The following is a 27,471-nucleotide window of genomic DNA, read 5'->3' as shown; positions in this document are numbered from 1 at the left end:
AAAAAGCAGAGGAGAACTTCAGAACCCCGCCAAATGGATTCTCCTCACCCCAGGCCCCCCCAGCAGGCAGCAAAAATTAACAGACAACACCTGAGACAGAGAGATGGATAGAGGCCAGCAAAAAAATCACAACCAACAAAAGGCAAAACAATATAGCATCCCCAGAACCCAGTTATCCAGGGACAAGTAGCCCTGCACACCTTAACATAAGTGAAATTCAAGAAGATGACCTTACATCTATGCTTATGAGCAAGTTAATGGAGGAAGCAAATAAAATGCATAAGGAATTAGAGGAAGGTAAAATAAAACAAATTACGGCCATCCATAAAGAAATACAGGAAGATGCAGCCAAACTGTTTGTGGATTTCACAGAGGAAATGATTAAATCACTGAAAGAAATAAAAGAAACAGAGGAATGTTCAAACAAACAGCTGAAGGAATTGAAGGAAAAACAGGAAAATACAGTCAGACAGGTGAAGGAAATCAACAAAATTGTTCAAGATCTGTAGATAGAATTGGAAGAATTAAAGGAAACACAAATGGAGGAAATCATGGAGAGGGAGAACCTAGGAAAGAAAACAGGAACTACAGAGGTAAGCATAACCAGCAGACTACAAGAGATGGAAGAAAGAATCTCAGGTGTGGATGATACAATGGAAGAAATTGATGTATCCATCAAAGAAAATAATACATCTAAAAAATTCCTGACACAAACCATACAAGAAATCCAAGACAACATAAAAAGACAAAACCTAAGAATAATAGAAATAGAGGGAAGATTTCCTCCTCCAAGGCCCAGAAAATATTCTCAACAAAATCATTGAAGAAAATTTTCCCAACTGAAAGGGGAGGCTTATAAGAATACAAGAGGCCTACAGAACACCTAATAAATTAGACCAGAAAAGAAAATCATCCTGTCACATAATAATCAAAACAGTAAGTATACAGAACAAAGAAAAAATACTAAAAGCTGCAAGGGAAAAAGGCCAAGTAACATGTAATGGCAAACCCATCAGAATCATACCTGACTTCTCAACAGAAACAATGAAAGCCAGAAGAGCCTGGACAGATATCATGCAGACCCTAAGAGAACACAAATGTCTGCACAGACTACTATACCCAGCAAAACTCTCAGTCCTCATAGATGGGGAAAACAAGATATTCAATGACAAAAACAAATTTCAACAATACCTACACACAAATCCACCATTACAGAAGATACTAGAAGGAAAAGTACAACCCAAGAAAACTAACTACTTTCAAGAAAACACGGGAAATAAATAAACTCACTACAGCAAAACCAAAAGTAGCCAAACACATAAACACACTACAATAGCCAACATCAATATCAAAAGTTCTAACAGCCACTGGTAATTAATCTCCTTCAACATCAATAGACTCAATTCTTCAATAAAAAACCACAGACTAACAGAATGGATGCGTAAACAAGACCCAATAATTTGTTGCATACAAGAAACACACCTAACTCACAAAGATAGACATTACCTGAGAGTGAAGGCCTGGAAGACAGTTTTCCAAGCAAATGGACCAAAGAAGCAAGCAGGAGTAGCCATTCTAATATCTAATGAAATATATTTTCAACCAAAATTTATCAAAAGAGATAGAGAAGGACACTTCATACACATCAAGGGAAAAATCCACCAGGAAGATATCACAATCCTGAATATCTATGCCCCAAATGCAAGGGCACCCACATTTGTAAAAGAAATTTTAATAAAACTTAAACCACACATAGACCCCCATGTGGGAGGGGGTCTATAGTGGGAGACTTCAACACCCCACTCTCAACAATGGACCGGTCAACAAAACAGAAATTAAACAAAGAAACAATAACTCTGATAGAGGTCATGAATCAAATGGACCTCATGAACATCTACAGAACCTTTCACCCAAACAGAAAAGAATTTCCCTTCTTCTCAGCACCTCATGGAACCTTCTCCAAAATAGACCCTATATTTGGTCACAAAGCAAGACTCAACAGATACAAGAAGATTGAAATAATCCCTTGTATCCTATCTGATCACCATGGACTAAAGCTGGACCTCAATGACAAAAATAGAAAAAGGCTTACACACACATGGAAACTGAACAACTTGCTACTAAATGACAGCTGGGTCAGATAAGAAATAAAGATATTAAAGACTTCCTAGAATTCAATGAAAATGAAGGCACAATATACCCAAACTTATAGGACACAATGAAAGCAGTGCTCAGAGGAAAGTTCCTAGCACTAAGTGCCTTCAAGAAGAAATTCAAATATCTCATGCAAGCAACTTAATGGCTCACTTAAAAGTCCTAAAAAAAAAAAAAAAAAAAAAAAACAGAAGCAGACACACCAAAGAGGAGTAGACGAGTAGACAGCTGGAAATAATCAAACACTAGGGGAGAAATCAATAAATTAGAAACAAATAAAACAATTCAAAGAATAAATGAAACCAAAAGCTGATTCTTTGAGAGAAAATCAACAAGATAGACAAACCCTTAGCCAAACTAACTAAAAGGCATAGAGAAACTATCCAAATGAACAAAATCAGAAACGAAAAGGGGGACATAACCACAGATACTGAAGAAATCCAAACAATAATTAGGTCTTACTTCCAAAGTCTATATGCCACAAAATTTGAAAATCTAAATGATAGGGACAATTTTGTTGACCGATTCTACATGCCAAAGCTGAATCAAGACCAGGTAAACCAATTAAATAGTCCTATCTCCCCTAAGGAAATAGAAGCTGTCATCAAATTCTACAATGCAAAACAAGCCCAGGGCCAAATGGTTTCAGCGAAGAATTCTACCAGACCTTCAAAGAAGAGCTAACACCAATACTCTTCAAACTATTCCACAAGATAAAAACAGAAGGAGCACTACCAAACTCATTCTATGAAGCCACAGTCACCTTGGTACCTAAACCTCACAAAGACCCAACAAAGAAAGAGAATTTCAGGCCAATCTCCCTCATGAACATTGATGCAAAAATACTCAACAAAATACTTGCAAACCAAAGAACACATCAAACATATACACTAAGACCAAATGGGCTTCATCCCAGGCATGTAGGGGTGGTTCAATATATGGAAATCCATCAATGTGATCCACCATATAAACAAACTGAAGGAGAAAAACCACGTGATATTCTCCTTAGATGCTGAAAAGCCATTTGACAAAATCCAACATCCATTCTTGTTTAAAGTCTTGGAGAGATCAGGGATACATGGCACATACCTGAACATAGTAAAGGCAATATACAGCAAGCCTACAGCCAATATAAACTCATGGAGAGAAACTTAAATCAGTCCCACTGAAATCAGGGACAAGCAAGGCTGCCCACTCTCTCCATATCTCTTCAACATTGTTCTTGAAGTCCTTGCTAGAGCAATAAGACAATTTATGGAGATAAAGGGGATACAAATTGGAAAGGAAGAAGTCAAAGTATCACTATTTGCAGATGTTATGATCATATACCTGAGTGATCCCAAAAATTCTGCCAGAGAACTCCTACAGCTGCTTAGCACCTTTAGCAAAGTTGCTGGATACAAAATTAACTAAAAAAAAAAAAAAATCAGTAGCCCTCCTGTATACAAAAGACAAAAGGGCCAAGAAAGAAATTAGGGAAGCAAAACCCTTCAAAATAGCCACAAAGGACTTAAAGTACCTTGGTGTGAACCTAACCAAGCAAGTCAGAGACTTGTATGAACAAAATTTCCAGTCTCTGAAGAAAGAATTGGAAGAAGATATCAGAAGATGGAAAGATCTCCCATGCTCATGGCTTGGCAGGATTGATATAGTAAAAATGGCCATCTTACCAAAAGCAATCTACAGATTCAATGCAATTCCCATCAAACTACCAACACAATTCTTTACAGACCTTGAAAGAAAAACTCTCACCTTCATATGGAACAAGAAACCCAGAATCGCTAAAACAATTCTCTACAGTAATAAATCTTCAGGAAGTATCTCCATCCCTGATATCAAGCTCTACTATAGAGCAACAATACTAAAAACTGCATGGTACTGGCATAGAAACTGACTGGTGGATCAATGGAATCGAATAGAAGACCCTGACATAAATCCACACACTTATGGTCACCTGAATTTTGACAAAGATGCCAAAACCATTCAATAGAAACAAGACAGCATCTTCAACAAATGATGCTGGTCTACCTGGATGTCTACATGTAGAAAAACGCAAATAGATCCATACTTATCACCTTGCAAAAACTAAAGTCCAAGTGAATCAAAGACCTCAACATAAAACCAGACACACTAAACCACTTAGAAGAAAAAGTGGGGAAGAGCCTTGAACTCATTGGCACAAGAGACAACTTCCTGAACAGAACACCAACAGCACAGGCTCTAAGAGCAACAATCAATAAATGGGACCTTGTGAAACTGAAAAGTTTCTGTAAAGCAAAGGACACTGTTGTCAGAACAAAACGACAGCCTACAGATTGGGAAAGGATTTTCACCAACCCTATATCTGACAGAGGACTAATATCCAGTATATATAAAGAACTAAACAAGTTAAACAGCAAAAAAATCAAGTAATCCAATTAAATAATGGAGTACAGAGCTAAACAGAGAATTCTCAATAGAAGAATATTGAATGGCAAAGAAACACTTAAAGAAATGCTCAACCTCATTAGCCATCAGGAAAATGCAAATTAAAACGACCCTAAGATTTCACCTTACATCCATAAGAATGGCTAAGACCAATAACTCAAGAGACAACACATGCTGGAGAGGTTGTGGAGAAAGGGGAACTCTCCTCCACTGCTGGTGGGAATGTAAACTTTTACAACCACTCTGGAAAGCAATCTGGCGATTTCTCAGACAACTAGGAATAGTGTTTCCTCATGATCCAGCTATACCTCTCCTAGGCATATACCCAAAAGAGTCTCAGGTACACAATAAGGACATTTGCTCAACCATGTTTGTAGCAGCCTTATTTGTAATAGCCAGAAGCTGGAAACAGCCCAGATGCCCCTCAGTTGAGGAATGGATGCACAAATTGTGGTATATCTACACAATGGAATATTACTCAGCAATAAAAAACAAGGAAATCATGAAATTTGCAGGTAAATGGTGGGATCTGGAAAAGATCATCCTGAATGAGCTATCCCAGAAGCAGAAAGATGCACACGGTATATACTCACTCATATAGATGTATAATATAGGATAAACCTACTAAAATCTGTACATGTAAAGAAACTAATCAAGAAGGAGGACTCTTGCTAAAATGCTCAATTCCTATCCAGAAAGGCAAAGAGGATGGACATCAGAAGAAAGAGAAAAGAGGGAACAAATCAAGAGCCTGACACAGAGGACCTCGGAAAGGCTCTGCCCTGCAGACTATCAATGCAGATGCTGAGACATATGGGCAACCTCTGGGCAGATTGAAGGGAATCTTATGAAAGAAGTGGGAAACAGTAAGATCTGGAGAAGAGTGAAACTCCACAAGGAGATCAATAGGAACAAAAAATCTGAGCAGAGGGGCCTTTCTTGAGACTGATACTCCAACCAAGGACTATGCATAGAGATAACCTAAGACCCCTGTACAGGTGTAGCCCATGGCAGTTCAGTATCCAAGTGGATTTCATTGTAATATGAACAGGGACTGTCTCTTACATGAACTGATTGGTCTGCTCTTTGATTACCTCCCTCTGAGGGGGAGGCAGCATTACCAGGCCACAGAAGAAGACAGTGCAGCCACACCTGATGAGACCTAATTGACTAGGATCAGAAGGAAGGAAAAGAAGTCATCCCCTATCAGTGGACTTGGGGAGGGGCATGCATGCAGAAGGTGGAGGAAGGGAGGGATTGGGATGGGAGGAAGGAGGGAACCATGGGCGGGGGGGAATACAAAGTGAATAAAGTGTAATCAATAAAGAATTTAAATACATATGTATATATATAAAGAACCATTTCTAAGCAGTTTAGCATGGGTTGTCCCAGGTCTATGAACGTTACAGGTACAGCACAAAGGGTCCTTCAGATCTTTGTTTTTGTTTGTGTGATGACAGTGAATGCACTACATGGCATTTTAAAATTTACAGAAGACACTCTTGTGAACCGTTCATAACTGTAAGAATGAAAAAAGTCAGAAAATCTCGAAATAAGAACGTTCCAAGTCCTATTTTTTTTCCAGCTAAATATGTTTGATATTTTCAATGAAACAAAAGTGGCTAAATGGCTTTCTAACTTCCTACTAAAGATGATGAGATAGAGAGCCATTATATGCCTTTGGCCCAGTAGGGAACTATATTACCACTGTTGAGAGAAGAACTCATGTTCTCTAAACATTCTTACCTATGCATGGATGATAATCTTCTTTTCACTGAGTTACATGAGAACGATTACAATTATTGGCTTCAGCATGTTCAGAGTATAATGTGCTCAACACCAGGATCTGTTTTTGGCCACATGAAGCTGAAGTACTAGTAAGTTTTAGGATTATGTTCCATCATTGTTCAGTAATTACATCTTCTCATTTTTGGTTATTTTTTAAAACACTTTTGGGAAGATCATTACAGTGGAATAAGCCAAAAGCAAAACAATGGATATGGTCAGGGAAACATAATGGCACTGGTAAAGTTAAATATCTACTGTCTTTATTTAAATATACAGTGGGAAAAATGTCTATATTCTTCCCTGGGGCATTTATAGGACAGCCATGTTTCCCACAGGGAAGCAAAGGTGCATGTTTTGGGGAAGTATTCTCTTACTTTCAGACTTTAAAGTACTTTGTAGAAAATAGGCACCTGAAAGTTATAAGACACAGCAGAATTACCTCAACAAGATGCTGTGTGGCTACTGAAATGTCATCTGCCTTCAGGTGAGTACTCCAATTTAAACTTCTAATCACCTTACTAGTATTAATGTCTATTGATTTCCTTCCCCTATTATCTGTGGGAAAGGAACACAGAAACCTTCAAAACTTCTTGCCCCCAATTATATAAACAGACTTACATTTATAGATTTGAAGATATGTTTACCTAAGTAATTACGCTCCTAGATCACACCCCAGTTCAAATTATTCCCTGAATTGAAATCACTGGATGAGATTCCCTTTAGTATTGTGTGAGTCACTGCTTTCCTAACACAATGCCTGAGATAACTATCCGGGAGACTCTATTTTAGGATGGTGTTTACATAATGAAAAATATTGACTATCTTACTTAACCATGTGATCATTATAAAACCACTACTGGGCATGATTTGTAACGGCTGAAGGAATAATAAGAGAAGATTCTTCCAGCATCATCCTTGTCCTAGGAAATCAGAGACAAAATGCTAAGACAAACAAAACAAAACTTTCTCGAAGGTCTTCATTATCTATCATCCTCATGAGGAGAGAGAATTGGGAAAGAGAAAGAGAACACATTTAGACATTAGGTATAAAAACGAACTTAGCATCTGTGCTCTTTTGAAAGTGTGAGGCCCATCATCGGGGTGAGTGATCAAAGAACAGTCAGCTGAGTTCATGCTAGAGGCAGCCCCTGCTCTCCTTCCTCAGAGATCCACATGGAGACTGCCAATCAGCCACATCTGAGGAAGAGTTCTGGGTCCTCTCCATGCGTGGTCCTTTTTTGGTGCATCAGTTTCTGCAGACCCCTGCTCTCAGTTCTTTGATATTGTTGGTCTCCTTGTGGGGCTCCTGTCTGCTCCATGTCCCTCTAGGGGATGTTATCAGGGGAGGGAGGGAAGGAGGGTGAGACTGGGAGGAGTTGAGGGAGTGGGTTTCAATCAGAATATATAATAAATAAATTGTGGAAAAATAAAATTATTAAAAAAAAGAAAGTGCTTGATTTTATCTGCCGTAACTTTCTCTAAAGCATGCCTATTTACTTCATATTCAGATTTAACTCACTCATAGACCTGATTTGAGAAAGATATTAATTACTTGTAAAAATTCCCAGAACTGTACTAGAGATTATTATAGTTATAAAATGAAACAAAAATTAACATGAAATGTCATTGTACCCCCCTAGGGAAAAGATTTAAAAACTCTATGGGTTAATGTCTTTAAAATTATTATTATTGTGTGTGCATGCATGGTATTTATGGCTGTGGTGCATATGCCAAAACTCATGTGTGAAAGTCAGAGGACAGCTTTGAAGAATTGCTTCTCTCCTTCCTCCTTCCACAGGGGTTGATCCCAGGTTGCCAGGCTTTTGCATCAAATACCTTTTTTTCACTGAGCCAACCACAATAATTGCCTTATAAGTAGCTTTAAGTGTAAAATATTTGAATTTTACTGTGAACAGCACTAATTTTACCTTTCAACAAACTAGCAAATATTTGCAAAGGCCAACTCACTCTCTCTGTGTTAATTTTTTTCAGGAACAGTTTTTAATTTCCACTCTCACACAAAGCCTAGATCCCATGTTCACACTCTTATCCATGCAGCACTTGGCCTGGCCCCTGTCATCCACATACTTCTCAGCCTACACCCATGTGAAGCATTTGAGGAGAAAGCAAAGCACAGAGCTCAAGTCCTGTTCTGGGTCATCTGAGACTCAAGGCAAGCGACATGGAAATTTTTGGCTAAAGATGGAAAACACTGGTAAGGTGTGAATGCCTGCCACTGTGCTCTTCAGCTAAAGAACTGGAATTTTATGACAGAACCATGGAAATCTACATTTCTTTGGTGTGATTTAATATAACAGGTCTACTTTCACAGGCTTCTGTGAGTTTTTGAAGGGAAGTACATGGCCAACTTCACATTCTATTGCCCATACATGATCTACAATTTTCTAATGGTATTACTGCTGCTAATATGAGAATATTTTGGAAGTTTGTTTTACCTGGTATATGTATGCCCTATATGAACAACTATATACTTCTAAGGGCAGTAAAATTAGTTTTCGATGTTTGAGTAACGAAACCAAAAGCTTATTCCAAGGAATAGAGTTTTGAGTGTTCCCATACATAAATATTTTCTGTAACTATCAAAAGGTATCTGAGACAGAACATCTCAGATGAACATCAAAACATGCAGATGTGTGTGCTGCTTTGAGGCAGTCACCAAGGCACAGAACAAAGGCAAAACAAAACAAAAACGAAAAAACAAACAAACAAACAAAAAAAAAAAACAAATACAAACACAGGATCTGTTGTTAAACTTTAAGAGAAAGGTAGATTGGAATAAAGACTAACATTTTTCAGGAGTATATATGGCTTTAACTCTAGTTAAAACATCCTAATATCTGGGTTAATCTCCATACATTGCAAGAAACTTCTCTGATGAGGATTGAACAGTGCACTGATCAATGTGTATAGCAACATGCCATTAAGAATCATTTTATTATGAATAGTGAGTTTCCCCCTAGATCTGAAACTGTATCTAGTTTCAGATTCTTGGCCCCTGGTAGCTCTATGTTTTAAGATTCTGGAAATGGTAGGAGGCTGAGTATCACAGCTGGTAAGTGACTTCAGACAGACGCTTGCACTCAAGCCCTCTCAGCACACCCAACGCAGAGAGCACTGTTTCAGAGCTCTGTGAAGATACATTCTTTCAGAAATGTAAGATTAAAAGAGACCATAATGTAGAGGATTTTAAGTAAGAATTATATAATTTTAAATGGAAAATGGTAAGGCATACCATACTCTTAACACCTGTTAACAGTTTGAGTCTGAAATGTCTCCCATTTTCTCCTGTTTTTTTCCGGCTTCCGATGTCTATCCCATTCGCCTTTCTGAATGATGATTAAGCACCTTCTCAAGGGTCCTCCTTGGTGCTTAGCTTCTTTAGGTGTACAGATTTAGGTATTTTTATCCTATGTTATATGCTTATATACACTTATAAGTGGGCATATACCACGTGTGTCTTGTATTCATTCTGTGGTTGAAGGTCATCTAGGTAGTTTCCATATTCTGGCTATTATGAATGCAGATGCTATCAACAAAGTTGAGTAAATATCTTTGATGTATGGTTGAGACTCTTTCAGATATATGTCCAGAGGTGGTATAGCTGGTTCTTTTATTATTATTATTAATTAGACTTTATTCATTTTGTGTCCCTCCATAATCTCCTCCCTCCTCCCCTCAAGATCCCACCCTTACTCCCCTTTCTGCATTCATGCCCCTCCCCAAGTCCACTGATAGGGGAGATCTTCCTCTCCTTCCTTCTGATCTTAGACTATCAGTTCTCATCAGAAGTGGCTCCACTGTCATCTGCTGTGGCCTGGTAAGGCTGCTCCCCCCTCAGGGGGAGGTGATCAAAGAGCAGGCCAATCAGATTATGTCACAGTCAGTCCCTCCTCCCATTACTATGTAACCCACTTGGACACTGAACTGCCATGGGCTACATCTGTGCAGGGGTTCTAGGTTATCTCGATGAAGAGTCCTTGGTTGGAGTATGAGTCTCTGGGAAGTTCCCTGTGTTCAAATTATCTTGTTCTGTTGCTCTCCTTGTGGAGTTCTCATCCCCTCCAGCTCTTACTATTTCCCACTTCTTACATAAAATTCCATTCACTCTGCCCGACAGTAGGCCATCAGGCTCAGCATCTGCATTGATAGTCTGCAGGGCAGAGGCTTTCAGAGGCCCTCTGTGGCAGGTTACGAGGTTGTTTCCTGTTTTCTTCTGGCTTTCAGAGGCCCTCTGTAGCAGGTTCCTAGGTTGTTTCCTGTTTTCTTCTTCTTCTGATGTCAATCCTCTTTGCCTTTCAGAATGGGGATTGAACATTTTAGTTAGGGTCCTCTCTTTTGCTTAGTTTGTTTAGATGTACCGATTTTAGTGGGTTTATCCTATGTTGTATGTTTATATGATTGAGTATATATCATGTGTGTCTTTTTGCTTCTGGGACAACTCACTCAGGATGATCCTTTCCAAGTCCCACCATTTACCTGCAAATTTCATGATTTCCTTATTTTTCATTGCTGAGTAATACTCCATTGTATAGATGTACCACAATTTCTGCTTCCATTCTTTAGTTGAGGGGCATCTGGGCTGTTTCCAGCTTCTGGCTATTACAAATAAAGCTGCTACAAACATGGTTGAGCAAATGTCCTTTTTGTGTATTTGAGCCTCTTTTGGATATATGCCTAGGAGTGGTATGGCTGGATCTTGAGGAAGTGCTATTCCTAGTTTTCTGAGAAAGTGCCAGATTGATTTTCAGAGTGGTTGTACCAGTTTACATTCCCACCAGCAGTGGAGAAGGGTTCCCCTTTCTCCACAACCTCTCCAGCATGTGTTGTCACTTGAGTTTTTGATCTTGGCCATTTTCATGGTTGTAATGTGAAATCTCAGGGTTATTTTGATTTGCATTTCCCTAATGGTTAATGAGGTTGAGCATTTCTTTAAATGCTTCTCTGCCATTCGAATATCATACAGCTGGTTCTTGAGGTAGCACTATCCCCAGTTTTTTTTTTTATTTTTTTTTTAATTTTTCTTTTTAGTTACAATTTGTTAACTCTGTGTCCCAGCTGTATCCCGCTCCCTCATTCCCTTCCCCTCCCCAACTCCCTCCCTGGTCTCCTCCCTGCCCTTTTCCAAGTCCACTAATAGGGGAGGACCTCCTCCCCTTTCATTTGACCCTGTTTTATCAGGTATCTTCAAGGCTGGCTGCAAAGTCCTCCTCTGTGGCCTAACAGGACTGCTCCTCCCCTGGGGTGGGGGGAGGTCAAAGAGCCTGCCCTTGAGATCCTGTTAGAAATAGTCCTTGTTCCCCTTACTTTGCTAAACTACTTGGTTACAGAGCTACCACGGGCCACACCCGAGCAGAAGTTCTAGGTTATATCCATAGATGGTCCTTGGTTGAGTGTCAGTCTCAGAAAAGGCCCTGTGCCCGGATATATTTGGTACTTGTAGAGCTCCTATCCTTTCCATATCATACTAACTCCCCTTCTTTCATATGATTCCCTGCACTCTGCCATGGTTTGGTTATGAGTCTTAGTGTCTGCTTTGAAACACTGCTAGGTAGAGTCTTTCAGATGCCTTTTGCAGTACACTCCTGTCATACATTCAATGCACATCCCATTTGTCTTTCTAAATGAGGATTGATCATCTTCACCCATGTCCACTTACATGATTATCTTCTTTAGGTGTGTAGATTTCATTATGTTTATCATATTTTGTAGGTCTATATAAGTGAGTATATACCAAGTTTGTCTTTCTCTTTCTGGGATATTTCACTCAGAATGATCTTTTCTAGATCCCACCATTTGCCAGCAAATTTCATGATTTCCTCCCTTTTGATTGCTGAGTAGTATTCTATTGTGTAAAAATACCACAATTTCTGTATCCATTCCTCTGTTGATGGACATCTGGGTTGTTTCCAAGTTCTGGAAACATGGTTGAACAAATGTCCTTGTTGTGTAATTGAGCAAATTTTGGGTATATACCTAGGAGTGGTATAGCTGGGTCTTGAGGTAGCACTACTCCTAATTGTCTGAGAAAGCGCCAGATTGACTTCCAAAGTGGTTGAACCAGTTTACATTCCCACCAGCAATGGAGGAGGGTTCCTTTTTCTCCAGATCCCCAGTTTTTTGAGAACATGGTCAACAGAAAAAATTGACAGCCTACAGACTGCGAAAAAATCTTTACCAATCCAATATCTGACAGAGGTTTACTATCCAGAATATACAGAGAACTCAAGAAGTTAAACATCAACAAAACAAATAATTCAATTAAAAATAGGATAAAAAGCTAAACAGAGAATTCTCAACAGACAAATATTGAATGGAGGAGAAACACTTAAAGAAATGGTGGCTCAACAGAATCTAATAGAAGACCCAGAAATAAACCCACATACTTACAGATATTTGATTTTTTTTACAAAGAAGTCAAAACCATACAATGGAAAAAAGACAGCATCTACAACAAATGGTGCCTGTCTAACTGAATGTCAACATACTTATCATCTTGCATAAAACTAAAGTTCAAGTGTATCAAAGACTTCAACATAAAACCAGACACAGCATTGGCATAGGAGACAACTTCCTGAACAGAACACCAAAAGCACAGGTTCTAAGATCAACAGTCAATAACTGGGACCTTATGAAACTGAAAAGCTTCTGTAAAGCAAAGGACACTGTCAACAGAAGAGAGAGAACGACAGCCTACAGACTGGGAAGGATCTTCACTAACCCTACATCTGACAGAGAGCTAATATACAGAATATATAAAGAACTAAAGAAGGTAAACACCAACAAACCAAACAATCCAATTTAAAATGGGGCACGGTGCTAAACAGAGAAATCTCTCAATGGGGAAATATCAAATGGTAGAGAAACACTAAGAAATGTTCAATGTCCTTAGTCATCAGGGAAATGCAAATCAAAAGGATGCAGAGATTCCAACTTAAAACTGTCAGAATGGCTAAGATCAAATACTGCTGCTAATAATGAGAATATTTTGGAAGTTTGTCTTACCTGACAATATGAACTGGAGAGAATGTGGAGAAAGGGGAACCCTCTTCTATTGATGGTGGGAATGTAAACTTATACAACCCCTTTGGAAACCAATCTGGTGCTTTCTCAGAAAATTAGAAATAGTGCTACCTCAAGATCCAGCAATAGTACTCCTAGGCATATATCCAAAATATGCTCAAGTTCACAACAAGGATATTTGCATAGCCATGTTCATAGCAACTTTATTAATAATAGCCAGAATCTGGAAACAACCCAGATGTCCTTCAACTGAGCAATGGATACAGAAATTGTGGTACATTTACACATTGGAATACTACTCATCAATTAAAAACAAGGAAATCATGAAATTTGCAAGCAAATAGATGGAACTAGAAAAGATCATCCTGAGTGAGGTAACCCAGAACCAGAAAGACACTCATCTTACATACTCAGATATAAGTGCATATTAGCCATATTATATAGGATAAACATACTAAAATCTATAGACCTAAAGAATCTGTGATGAAACACTGATCAGAACCACATTAGGAAATGAAAAATTTATTTGGCCTACAGGTTATAGTCCATTATGGAGGAGGCCAAAGTAAAAAATCAAGGAAGGATCCTAGAAGCAGGAACTGAAGAAGAGACCATGGAGTAATGCTGCTCCCCAGCAACCTTTCTTATACAGCCTATGACCACTTGTTCAGTGATGGCACAGCTCCCTGTGGATTTGGCATTCCTGTAACAATTCAAATTAAGTAAATACATGACAGATATGCCCACGGGCTATTTCAAGGGAGTCAATTCCTCAACTGAGGTTGTCTTTTACCAGGTATGTCAATTTGACAACTTAAGCTAAGCATAACAAGGTAGAACCCCTAAACCATTTTCCTCAGCATTTTCTTTATAGAACTCATGTGCAGTTTTGTTTGGATCAATTAATGAAACAACCAAAAATATAAATATTTTTTTTAATTCTCTAGTAGTGCATTAAAATAGTAACATACTTGGTCTATTTTCCTAAGCTAGCATTTCAGTGAAAATGTCACAGTTTTCATGTTGAGCAAGAGACTCTCTTATAGTACGAACAAACAAAAAGCATCTGGAAAACAGAAAGTGTGACACACGGAGAAGTGATAGATAATCTATTCTGGAGGCTCCATGGGCAAGGTGACAGGGTGAAATAAGCATCATTAATTAACAACTTGTGAACTTCTGTTCTGTCTGCTCTGTGTTCTGTCAAGGCTCAACTCTCCACATGTGCTTCTCAAGGGAAACAGGACTGCATCTGGCATTGAGTACAGCAAGAGAGAAAAACACTGGGTTACTTGTCAAAAAATACCTTGTTGACAATTTTTGTAGCTTCAAATGGAATCTAATTTTCAAATCTCAATAGATCAGAAATGTGCTAATTAGAATAGACATTGACTTTCTTATGCCACGTCTTGTTAGCAGGTATTCACGCTGTTCTGTTTTTATCTCCATTTATCTTTCTGCGTTAGATAGGTCATGCAGAAACTATATACAATGTGCTTAGAACTGATTACACTAGTTCTAGTGAACTAGTTCCAGGGAACTTGAACAAGTGAACTAGAACTAGCGAAAGCCATGATATTGAAAACCATATTTGATTTACATATTATCTCTTTTAAAATACTGGGTAACTGTCTTTATTTTAAAGGTGTACGATGAGATTTTAGAGTAAGCTAATATATACAAAGCTTTCTAAGTGGATCATTATGAACTATCAATGCTCTTCCGAAGGTCCTGAGTTCAACTCCCAGCAACAACATGGTAGCTCACAAACATCTATAATGAGATCTGGTGCCCCCTTATGGCCTGCAGGCAGAACACTGTACATAATAAGTGAATAAATAAATATATATTTTTAAAAGAAAACCATTGTAATGTCAAACAATCTTGTTTTGATAATCGTAAGCATAGATACTATTTTGTATTTAAGAATTCAATAAATGTGCTAAATATTCTGTTGGCTTTGTTTTCATCTAACTCATTCTGTTTTATGTTCCAATTGTAGAATATTCATCAAGAGCCTGACTTTGACCTTTTGGTTTGTATCTGATAACAAAAATTGCAAATACGAGTTGTGAAGGCAAGACAGCAATTTCAGGGAAAGCAGAGATGCATTCTTTGGGGTCTTTGGTTGACATTTGCTCTAATATTTACCAAATCTGTCTTTGACTATGTATGCATTTAAAATGCATACATCTTTTCTTTGCTGGAATAGTCATGCATACTTAATGATTACTAGCTTTAATTAGCATAGTGATTGTCTTGTTTAGGTAGTCATATACCATGATGGGCAACTGGTGAGTAGAGTGAGGTGTTGGTGGAGAAAGTGACTGTGGTCTGTAATCCCTATGGTGACCAGTTATAGCAATGGATACTGCTTCCGATGACCGAAGAAAGGATGAGAGCCTTAATGCGAACTGAAAACAAATGGGGAAGCAGCAATGAAATGTCCTCGTTGTAACTGTGAAGTAGTTTCTAACCCTGCAGCTCTGCTGTAGACAGGGTTGATAACCAAGTTTAGGGGCTATGGCAAAAGATGTAATGTCAATAATTACAAGCTTATAAAAGGTGAATGAGACTGAAATCAGAGCCTGTGATGTGAGATAGGCAAGCAGTAATATCCATAAAAGTTGTAGACTGTTATCAAAATTCTTCTTCAGGTAGATAGAGTAGCACTATTCATACACTCACAAAATTATTGTCTATGTCCATGAAAAATGCTTATACCCATACAACAATCATGGCTATTTTATGATGTTGCTGCTGTTATTGTTTTTTTTTTTATACAGGCTCATGTCCTCCACCCTTCCCCTAGCCAGAGTGAGAGCTAGTCAAGGCTGGTCAAACTCTGAAATACTTTTCATGCTTTCCTAGTTAGATAAGCTGCCACAACTAGAGGGAATTCGCTTAGTGACAAATAGATAAAAGAGTCTTAATATAAAACATGACACTCTGAAATGTTTACAGTAAAAACATTTGATGAAATGGGCATAGGTAAATACTTTGAATCAGACCTTAATCAGGCAGTAAGAAAGGACAACAATCAACAAATGGAACCTCACAGCATTAAAAAAAAAATAGCTTCTACAAAAATAAAAGAATGTTAACTAAGGATCTAGCCTTCCTCTAATCACCTACCTCTGGGGGGGGGGGGTGCAGCCTTTCCAGGCCACAGAAGAAGACAATGCAACAAGTCCTGATGAGACCTAATAGGCTAGGGTCAGATAGAAGGGGAGGAGGACTTCCACTATCAGTGGAACGAGGGTGGGGAGTGCATAGGAGAAGAAGAGGGATGGAGGGTGTGATTGGAAGGAGATGACAGAGGGGGACACAGCTGGGATACAAATTGAATCAATTGTAATAAATGATAATTAAAAAAAGTCTGGTAGGGGGAAAAAAAAGGATCCAGCATTCTGAATGGGAAAAATATTTTTCCAGACACACATATCACAGAATAGGCAAAACATCCAAAAGCCTAAAAAATTTATATGGAAGGCTAAAAACTCAAACAGAGAGTTCTCAGGGAAAGATACGTAAATGGTTGACAGGTATTTTAAGATATATTCAACATTCTTATTCTCAGGGGAATGTAAAGCAAAAGTTTAAGATTAGGTATCACCCAAGCCAGGATGACATACATCAAGAAAACAAATAACACCCAAATACAGCAGGCAGGTAGATCTCTGTGAATTCAAGTTTAGCCTGGTCTAAAGAGCAATTTCCAGTCTCAGAGAATACCCCTGAACCCTGATTTTTTGTCTCTGTTGCTCTCCTTGTGGAGCTCCTGTCCTCTCCAGGTCATACTATTTCCTACTTCTTTCATAAGATACCCTGCACTCTGCTCAAAGTTTGGCCATAAGTCTCAGCATCTGCTTTGATACCCTGTAGGGTAGAGCCTTTCAGAGGTCCTCTGTCGCAGGCTACTGTCCTGTTCCCTGTTTTCTCCTTCTTCTGATGACCATCCTCTTTGTCTTTCTGAATGGGGATTGAGCATTTTAGCTAGAGTCCTCCTTCTTGATTAGTTTCTTTAGGTGTACAGATTTTAGTAGGTTTATCCTATATTATATGTCTAATATCCACTTATGAGTGAGTAATTACCCTGTGTGTTTTTCTGCTTCAGAGATACCTCACTCAGGATGATCTTTCACAGTTCCCACCATTTGCCTGCAAATTTCATGGTTTCCTTGTTTTTTATTGCTGAGTAATATTCTATTGTGTAGATGTACCACAATTTCTGTATCGATTCCTCAACTGAGGGATATCTGGGTTGTTTCCAGATCTGGCTATTACAAATAACTCTACTATGAACATGGTTGAGCAAATGTTCTTGTTGTGTACTTGAGCATGTTTTTGATATATGCCTAGGAGTGGTATAGCTGGATCTTGAAGTAACACTATTCCCAAATGTCCTAGAAAGTGCCAGATTGATTTAAAAAGTGGTTGTACAAGTTTACATTCCCACCAGCAATGTAGTAGGGTTCCTCTTTCTCCACATCCTCTTAGCATGTGTTGTCACATGAGTTTTTGATCTTAGCCATTCTGATAAAATACTCGCAAACCAAATCCACGAACACATCAAAGATATCATTTACAAAGACCAAGTAGGTTTCATCCCAGGTATAAAGGGGTGGTTTAATGAATGGAAATTCATCAATGTAACCCACCCCATCAGCAAACTGAAAGAAAAACAAAACACCTGATAATCACCTTAGATGCTGAAAAAGCATTTGATAAAATCGAACATTCATTAATGTTTAAAGTCCTGGATAGATCAGGGATACAAGGCACTTACCTAAACACAATAAAGACAATATGCCTAAGCCTATAGCAAACGTCAAACTAAATGGAGAGAAACTTAAATTAATCCCACTGAAATCAGGTACACGGCAAGGCTGCCCACTCTCCCCATACCTCTTCAACATAGTACTTGAAATCCTTGCTAGAGCAGTAAGACAATTAAAGGAGATCAAGGGGATTCAGTTCAGATAGGAAAAAGTTAAAGTATCACTATTTGCAGGGAACTCCTACAGGTGATAAACACTTCAGTCAAGTGATTAGATACAAAATCAACTCAAAGAAATCAGTAACCCCTCCTGTATACAAAAGACAAATGGGCCAAGAAAGAAATTAGGGAAACAACACCCTTCACAATAGCCACAAAGGACATAAAGTACCTTGGTGTAGCTCTAACCAAGCAAGTCAAAGACTTGTATGAAAAAAAAACAAAACAAAACAAAAACAAAAACAAAAACCTTTCAGTCTTTGAAGAAAGAAATTGAAGAAGATATCAGAAAATGGAAAGATCTCCCATGCTCATGGTGTGGCAGGATTAACATAGTAAAAAATGGCCATCTTACCAAAAGCAATCTATAGATTCAATGCAAGTCCTATCAAATTACCAATACAATTTTATACAGACCTTGAAAGACAAATTCTCAACTTCATATGGAATAACAAGAAACCCAGAATTGCTAAAAAAAAAAAAAAATCCTCTATAATAAAAGATCTTCTGGAGGTATCTCTGTCCCTGATCTCAAGCCGAACCATAGAGCAACAATACTAAAAACTGCATGGTACTTACATAGAAACACAATGGTGGATCAATGGAATCAAATAGAAGACCCAGAAATAAACACACATATGGACACATATGGAAAAAGATTTTTGACAAAGATGCCAAAACCATACAATGGGAATCCTCTTTAAGAGACTTATTCTTTCAGGATGGGGATTGAACATTTTAGTTAGGGTCCTCTCTTTTGCTTAGTTTGTTTAGATGTACAGATTTTAGTGGGTTTATTCTATGTTTATATGAGTGAGTATATACCCTGTGTGTCTTTTTGCTTCTGGGACAACTCACTCAGAATGATCCTTTCCAGTTCCCACCATTTGCCTGAAAATTTCATGATTTCATTTCATCAGAAGAAAAAGAAAACAGGAAACAACCTAGGAACCTGCCACAGAGGGCCTCTGAAAGCCTCTACCCTGCAGACTATCAAAGCAGATGCTGAGCCTGATGGCCAACTGTCGAACAGAGTGAATGGAAATTTAGGTAAGAAGTGGGAAATAGCAAGAGCTGCAGAGGACAGGAACTCCACAAGGAGAACAACAGAACAAGAACATTTGAACACAGGGAACTTCCCAGAGACTCATACTCCCACCAAGGACTATTCATGGAGATAACCTAGAACCCTGACAATGCAGCCACTTCTGATGAGAACTGATAGTCTATCTAAGATCAGAAAGAAGGAGAGGAGGACCTCCCCTATCAGTGGACTTGGGGAGGGGCATTCATGCGGAAAGGGGGGGGGGGAGAGTGGGAATAGGAGGGGAGGAGGGAGGGGCTTATTGGGGGATACAAAATGAATAAAGTGTAATTAATAAAAGTTAAAAAAAGAGACTTATTCTTGTAAACTTCACCCTCTCTAGTGGGTTTGGAAGGCTTAGCAAGTAAGGAAAAGGTCACTCCCATCATAGATATCCATTATTTTATTAGCTTGGAAGTTGATGTTCCCTCTGGACAATTCTTGGCTATTATTTCCAGAAAAGTTGATTTAATATTAAGGACAAATAGATTTAAATGCACGCAATTGTTTTAAATGTTAGGGGAACATAATAGCACTTATTCTTTTCATGGTTTTCTTAGTAATCTCTTTGTTTGAGGAGAGCTGATGTGATCCAGAAAAAACAAACTAACAGTCAAAACCAAGATAAAATAACAGAACAATACAAATACAAGGGCTTGAGAGATGGCTTAGCAGTTATGATTGCTTGTTATTCTTTCAGAAGACAAGAGTTCAGTTCTTAGCACTCACTTCAGATGGTTCACATCCATCATTTGTTGTTCTGTAAGTTCAAAAACCGTCACCAATCTTCCATGGAGACCTGCATACATGGGCACAAACACACAAACACACATACACAAGAACAAAAAATGTGATAAATCTTTTTTAAATCACAAGAATAAGTAATAAAAGAAAAGAAAACTAGAATAAAACTTGCTCTTATAGCAATTGCCTCTCTATGATCATTAAACAGCTATGATATGAGGAGGGCATGTTGGGAATATGAAACTGGTATGGAAGAAGCTAAAGAAAGTCTCCTGGAAACCAGAGGCAGTGAGGTCTGTAATAAATGCATATTGCATTACTCGATTCTTCTACAAGATTTTGATCACTGTAGTGGAGTGAAGCTGAGAAGCTGAATGATTTGGCCTGATAACACTTTGCTTGCTCGTTAAATTGAAATGAACATCTTTTCATCTACACAAAGGATGAAGGTGGATGCTGAGAGGCAAATACAACAGGCCCTGCTCCAACTGGCTTCAGATTATGTTGAGCATATGAAACTCACAAGCAGAACAGATAGCTGGAAACATCAGGGATTTTTGCTTCCATTTCTTTTCATGGTGAGCCTGCTGTTGGTAGGTAAAATATTTATGTGTGAAAGATCATTGTCTGCCTAACATCATCTTCCACAGCTCATACGGCTCTTCTATGAGTGTGTGTAACTCGACCTCTTATTTATTGTGAATTAGGGAAGTAATATCTCCTTGCTGTTTGGAAGCTATTTCTCCATCTTTGGATAATTTTACCTAACCCAGTTTGCTTTTTTCCTTTATCCTTTCATTCAGATTTTCTAGTATATTTGCTTGAATATATCTCATGTTATTTTAAAACAGCTAATGTTTTATTTTTACTTGTAAGATGTATTCTTCCAAAGAACAAATTGCTGTAAGCTAATGTTCACAATGCTCAAATATTTCTGCATCCTCCTCCCCTTTTTTTATGCCAGTGTAGTTCACCAGAGCAGTTTCACTTAGGACAGGGTAAGCTAAATATCAGTCCTGACAGGCAAAATTAATTTCCTTGGGCATATGTAGTTTACAACTAAAAAGAAACATTTCATTCAGCAAATGTTCAAACAAGCATAGCTTTCTCTTTTCCTTTGTTCCTTTGGATTTGCGTATCAGATATCCTGTACATCAGTGATTTACATTATGATTCATCAATGTAGCAAAACTGCAGTTACGAAGTAGCAACAGAATGATTTTATGGTTAGGGATCACCATAACATGAGAAACTGTGTTAAAGGTTGCAGCATTAGGAAGGTTGAGACCCACTGCTCTTGAGCATCATGACAATACTGTGCTAGCCACTACAGAATGCTAATGAGATGAGAAATGCTCAACAAATGTTTAGATGGTTGTTATTGCAATTTAGATATAAATTATCTGTCAATTATAAAATTAGATTTTTGAGATACTACCTCATTCTTCATTCTAAAATATACTGAGAAAAATCATGCCCTCTTAAGTATTATTACACTTACATGAAACTAAAAACAAAAATGCAGTTTCTTGTACATATCAGATATTCAAGCAACCTTCCCTCTTCTCTTGTCCCAGGCAAATATCTCTGTGTTACTCTATTGTACTAGAGACCAAAATGTTGTGTTGGTCGAAGTTATATTGAAAAACAAAAACTTCATTTAGAACTATAACAATATGAAGTGATAATAATGGCTGAAAGGGTGAGCTCTTGGAAAAGTCCTAAAGAATCCTGTGTTAGAAGTGCTTGGTCAATGAGATGTGAGTTATTCTTCAGTTCTTACGGCTTTTTATTCTGCAACTAGGCTACCTGCGCTTGCTAACAACTGGGCACCAGTGGATTTAGGTTCCTGTTCTCCCACAGGGACAAGGCAATAACTTTGTTAATGATTGCTTCTCCAAAGGTAATGTCCAGGTTCACAGGAAAGATATTCTTTGTAAAATTAACAAGAGGCTGTGAAGTTCATTTGCATTTCAAAGGACCAAAGTAAATACTTCAAGAAAAAGGAAGACATCAGTGAACCAGTCAGAAGCGATCTACTTAGTTATTAAAATAGAGGCTTATTCCAGGGGCTCTGCATCAGTGATATTAAAGTAATCAGAGTAGTTTGTTTCCCCTAAAATTGGTGCTATTAATTGAGAGTGGAATAACTTTCAGATAAATGTCTGTGAAAGGCTATAGAGAGGCAAGATTCTTTGAATAATATTTTTCCAAACAGGGGTTGGGCCCATTGCTTGCCTTCCTTGGCTCTAATTACATCTGTGGTTTCTGACACTACATAATGTGTACCTAGAAGCCCTAATGTAGAAGATAAACAGAACTTATTGTTCTTTTTGAGGTTTCCCTCTATCCTTGATAACAAAGATTTCTCTTTGACTTTTCCTGCCCTGGCTCCTTTCAGATCATTTTGTGATTTGACCCTGTGAGAGCGAGCACTCTGTCAGAAGGCAGAGCTGCCTTTACGATCATTTGTGCCAGTGTCTCTCTAAACACAAACATATTTGCTCTTTGTATAGGTGTAAGATACTGCTCCAGCTAACACAAAGCACAAAGTTCAGACACGGTTCCAAGAAAGCTCCAGAGCCTCCACTTCACTTCCATGGCCTGAACTGCTCTGCTTCTGTCTCTGGAGCTGCTTGACTGCCTTTGCCCTCCGCACTCCACCCAAGATGAGACAATGTGTTTCCCCATCAAAGCTCAAGGTGAGCATTCCCTGCAGTGGTGAGATTGAGTGTCATCCTTTCTGCCGCCCACAGCGAGCTTCTCCATTCTTACTCATCTTTCCTGGATTCTACTCTGCAATTTTACAAATTGCCACGCCTCTTCCTTTATATAATTGTTCTAAGCCACTTTTTTTTTTCTGTGAACCTTTTATTTCTTTTCTTTCATAAGACACATCTAAATACTTTTAGATGTCTCACTTCATACATAGTATTAATTTTTTAGAATGATAAAAAACCTTCAGATTCACAGCCAAACTTTGGACAGAGCTCAGGGGGTGTTATGGAGGAAGGGGGAGAGAGAAGGACCCGAAGAGGACAGGACCCCTACAAGGAGACCAACAAAGCCCAAAAAGCTGGGCCCAAAGAGGACTGCAGAGACTGATACATCAGCCAAAGATCATGAAGGGAGGATGTAAACCCCCTGCTCATATGTAGGCCACACACTCCATGTGGGTCCCTACTAAGGGGAGAAGAGACAGTCTGTGACATGAAGTCAGTTGCCTGCTCATTGATTACTTCTCCATGGTGGAGCAACGTAGCCAACACACAGAGAAAGAGGATCCAGGCAGTCCTGACGGGACTGCCTGATAGGCTACAGTCAGACAGTAGTAGGGAAGAAGGACTTTCCCTATCAGTGGACTGGGGGAGAGGAGTTAGAGAAGGAGGCAGGAAGGAGGATGGAACCCAGAAGAGATGAGGGAGGGACTACAACCATGATGCAAAGTGAATAGATTGTAAATAATGATGATAATAATAATAATAATAATAATAATAGTGATAATAATAATTTTTCTAAGGTGATATTTCTCAAGTATTTTGCACAGAAATCTTTTCTTTGTAAAACTCAACCTCCTTGGCAAATATGTGTTCATATATCCTTGAACTTCAGTCAGTGTCATTCATGATACTCAGATACTCTGTAATTTGACTAAACTTTACACGCTGGCACACTCTCCGTCTCCTACTGTTCTTGCTTTGCGTGTTATATAACACAAATTCCAAGCCCACCCCACCCCATCCCTGCACACCCTAATTGTTTTCTCCACATTCACGGAACACTTCTACACCTCAGATATTCGAGTGTAAACTCAAGTGAGATGAACATGACGGGAAATGACCACATGCCAACAAACAAATGAGTTAATGAATAGGATGTTCGGAAACACAATGGGATAATAGAGTATTCAGCTTCATCCAACTCATTTTGCAAAAGGGCAGAGGGAACTGTATTATTATTTTTGCCTCACTGGGGTGAAAATACCTTAAGGCAGAAAAAGATTGTTATTTTGCTGTAACTGATTCAATATGTTGGGGTCGTGCACCAAAGACAGAGTGGGTGTTACACAGAAAATGCTATTGTTCATAGGTATTGTGCACTCCCTTGAATTCTAACTTCTAAAATATAGACAAAATCTTGTCATGTGCATTTTAAGGCATTCAGCCTATTACAATACAGTTCAATTTACAAATTGAACTGCCCACATGCTTATGAGAAAGGTGACTGTTTTTCTACACCGGATTGCAGGCTATGTAGCAATCACAAGCATTTAGTCATGACCACTTGTGGTATCAATTATCCTTACTTGCTGGTTATTGCAACGTAATGACATACCAGAGTGAACCTGCAGCTATGTACTAATCTTGAGTAGGCGAATGGAAAACCATCCTAGAAACCAAATTCTAGGTCTCTTTCAGGGGCTTATAAACACACCCCATTGCCTTTTTCCAAAGAAAAAAATTCCCTGTGCAACATTTCCTTTATCCACAGAAATGTGGTGTCTTCATTGGACCCCTCCCCCTAAGGCTCAGGGACCTATATGGACAAAGCAAAAAGACTGTCAGAGCTTGAGGTTTTGAACGGCTCCAAGAAAATAATGTCTTCCAGGCACAACAGGATAGATGCACATGGAAACTTCTAGAGACTGTGACAGCAGACATGAGCACTACACAGGTTCAAGCCAGATAAGGTCTCAGCACTGAGAGGAGGAAGTGAAGGAACAGTACTATTCCTAATTCTAAACAGTCATACCTCCTCCAGCCTCTAGAATGCAGAGAAAACCTGCCAAGCACTTACAACATGCCAGGGAAAACTATGACTCATATTTCATAATTCAAAGTCACACACTAACCATACTGTGTATTGCAGAACCATTATTGACTTGTGTCATACAAACATGGTTTGTCTTTCTCAGAATGCATAATTTTATTTGGAAATAAAATGTCTGCAGGAATATTATGTTCCTGTAATTTGTCCTCTTCAAGCAGTTATGCAGAGAACTCTTCAGAATGGCATGGAAAACATGAATTCCTATCCCACCCAGGCTATATTTAACGGCTCAAAATCATGCTAACCTTACTAATATATAGAATATGGTGGGCTTGCTTTGGTCATTGTGTGAAGTTCTACTGCGGCTAATTCATCCTGATTGATTTGTGTGTGTGTGTGTATGTGGGTGTGTGTGTGTGTGTGTGTGTGTGTGTGTGTGTGTGTGTGACAGAGAGAGAGAGAGAGAGAGAGAGAGAGAGAGAGAGAGATTTGTCTTTACTGGGAACATTGGGACTGCAATTAAATGAAAATATCTTCTTTCCCAGTTTATAATCCCACTGAGACAGAGATTGGAGATGGACACTGGTCAAGAAATTAAAGTTCTTAAGAAAACAATGGCAGAGAAGCACTTAAAGAAATGCTCAACCTCATTAGCCATTAGGGAAATGCAAATCAAAACAACCCTGAGATTTCACCTTACACCCATCAGAATGGCCAAGATCAAAAATTCAAGGGACAACACATGCTGGAGAGGTTGTGGAGAAAGGGGAACCCTTCTCCACTGCTGGTGGGAATGTAAACTGGTACAACCACTCTGGAAAGCAATCTGGCGCTTTCTCAGACAACTAGGAATAGCACTTCCTCAAGATCCAGCCATACCACTCCTAGGCATATATCCAAAAGAGGCTCAAGTACACAAAAAGGACATTTGCTCAACAATGTTTGTAGCAGCTTTATTTGTAATAGCCAGAAGCTGGAAACAACCCAGATGACCCTCAACTGAAGAATGGATGCAGAAACTGTGGTACATCTATACAATGGAGTATTACTCAGCAATGAAAAATAAGGAAATCATGAAATTTGCAGGTAAATGGTGGGACTTGGAAAGGATCATCCTGAGTGAGTTGTCCTAGAAGCAAAAAGACACACATGGTATATACTCAATCATATAGACATACAACATAGGACAAACTCACTAAAATCTATGCATCCAAAGAAACCAAGCAAGAGAGAGGACCCTAACTAAAATGTTCAATCCCCATCCTGAAAGGCAAAGAGGATGGACATCAGAGGAAGAAGAAAACAGGAAACATCCTAGAAACCTGCTACAGAGGGCCTCTGAAAGCCAGAAGAAGAAAACAGGAAACAAACTAGGAACCTACCTCAGACGGCCTCTGAAAGCCTCTGCCCTGCAGACTATCAAAGCAGATGCTGAGCCTGATGGCCAACTGTTGGGCAGAGTGAATGGAATTTTAGGTAAGAAGTGGGAAATAGCACTTAAAAAAATAAAAATAAAATAAAAAAATGCATTTTTTCCAGAGAACTTTATCTAGGAGTGGGTCATAGGTTTGGGTGGGGCTAGGTTTTCTCCCTTTAGACAAAGAATGCATGAATCACAAGTAAAGAGAAAGATTTCAGTAAAGGAATCCCTATGCCTAATAGCATTATCAAAAAAAGCTGTTTTTTATGTAAAATTTTTATTTATTTACTTACTTATTTTTTAAATTTTTTTTATTAATTACACTTTATTCATTTTGTATCCCCCCCCATAAGCCCCTCCCTCCTCCTCTCCTGACCCCACCCTCCCCTTTCTGCATGCATGCCCCTCCCCAAGTCCACTGATAGGGGAGGTTCTCCTCTCCTTTCTGATCTTAGTCTATCAGATCTCGTCAGAAGTGGCTGCATTGATGCTGAGCCTGATGGACAACTGATGGGCAGAGTGAATTAAATTTTATGTAAGAAGTGGGAAATAGTAAGAGCTGGAGGGGATGGGAACTCCACAAGCAGAGCAACAGAACAAGATAATTTGAACACAGGGAACTTCCCAGAGACTCATACTCCAACCAAGGACTATTCATGGAGATAACCTAGAACCCCTGCACAGATGTAGCCTATGACAGTTCAGTGTCCTAGTGGGTTACATAGTAATGGAAAGAGGGACTGCCTCTGACATAATCTGATTGGCCTGCTCCTCGATTACCTCCCCCTGAGGGGGGAGCAGCCTTACTAGGCCACGGTAGAGGACAATGCAGCCACTTTTAATGAGAACTGATAGACTAAGATCAGAAAGGAGAGGAGAACCTCCCCTATCAGTGGACTTGGGGAGTGGCATGCATGCAGAAAGGGGAGGGAGGGTGGGATCGGGAGGGGAGGAGGGAGGGGCTTATGGGGGGATACAAAATGAATAAAGTGTAATTAATAAAATAAAATAAAATAAAATAAAATAAAATAAAATAAAATAAAA

Source organism: Psammomys obesus, unplaced genomic scaffold, assembly GCF_907164565.1.
Source record: "Psammomys obesus unplaced genomic scaffold, mPsaObe1.curated_primary_1811, whole genome shotgun sequence".
Lineage (NCBI taxonomy): Eukaryota > Metazoa > Chordata > Mammalia > Rodentia > Muridae > Psammomys > Psammomys obesus.
The sequence above is the reverse complement of the archived record's forward strand: the minus strand, read 5'-3'. Positions refer to the sequence as shown.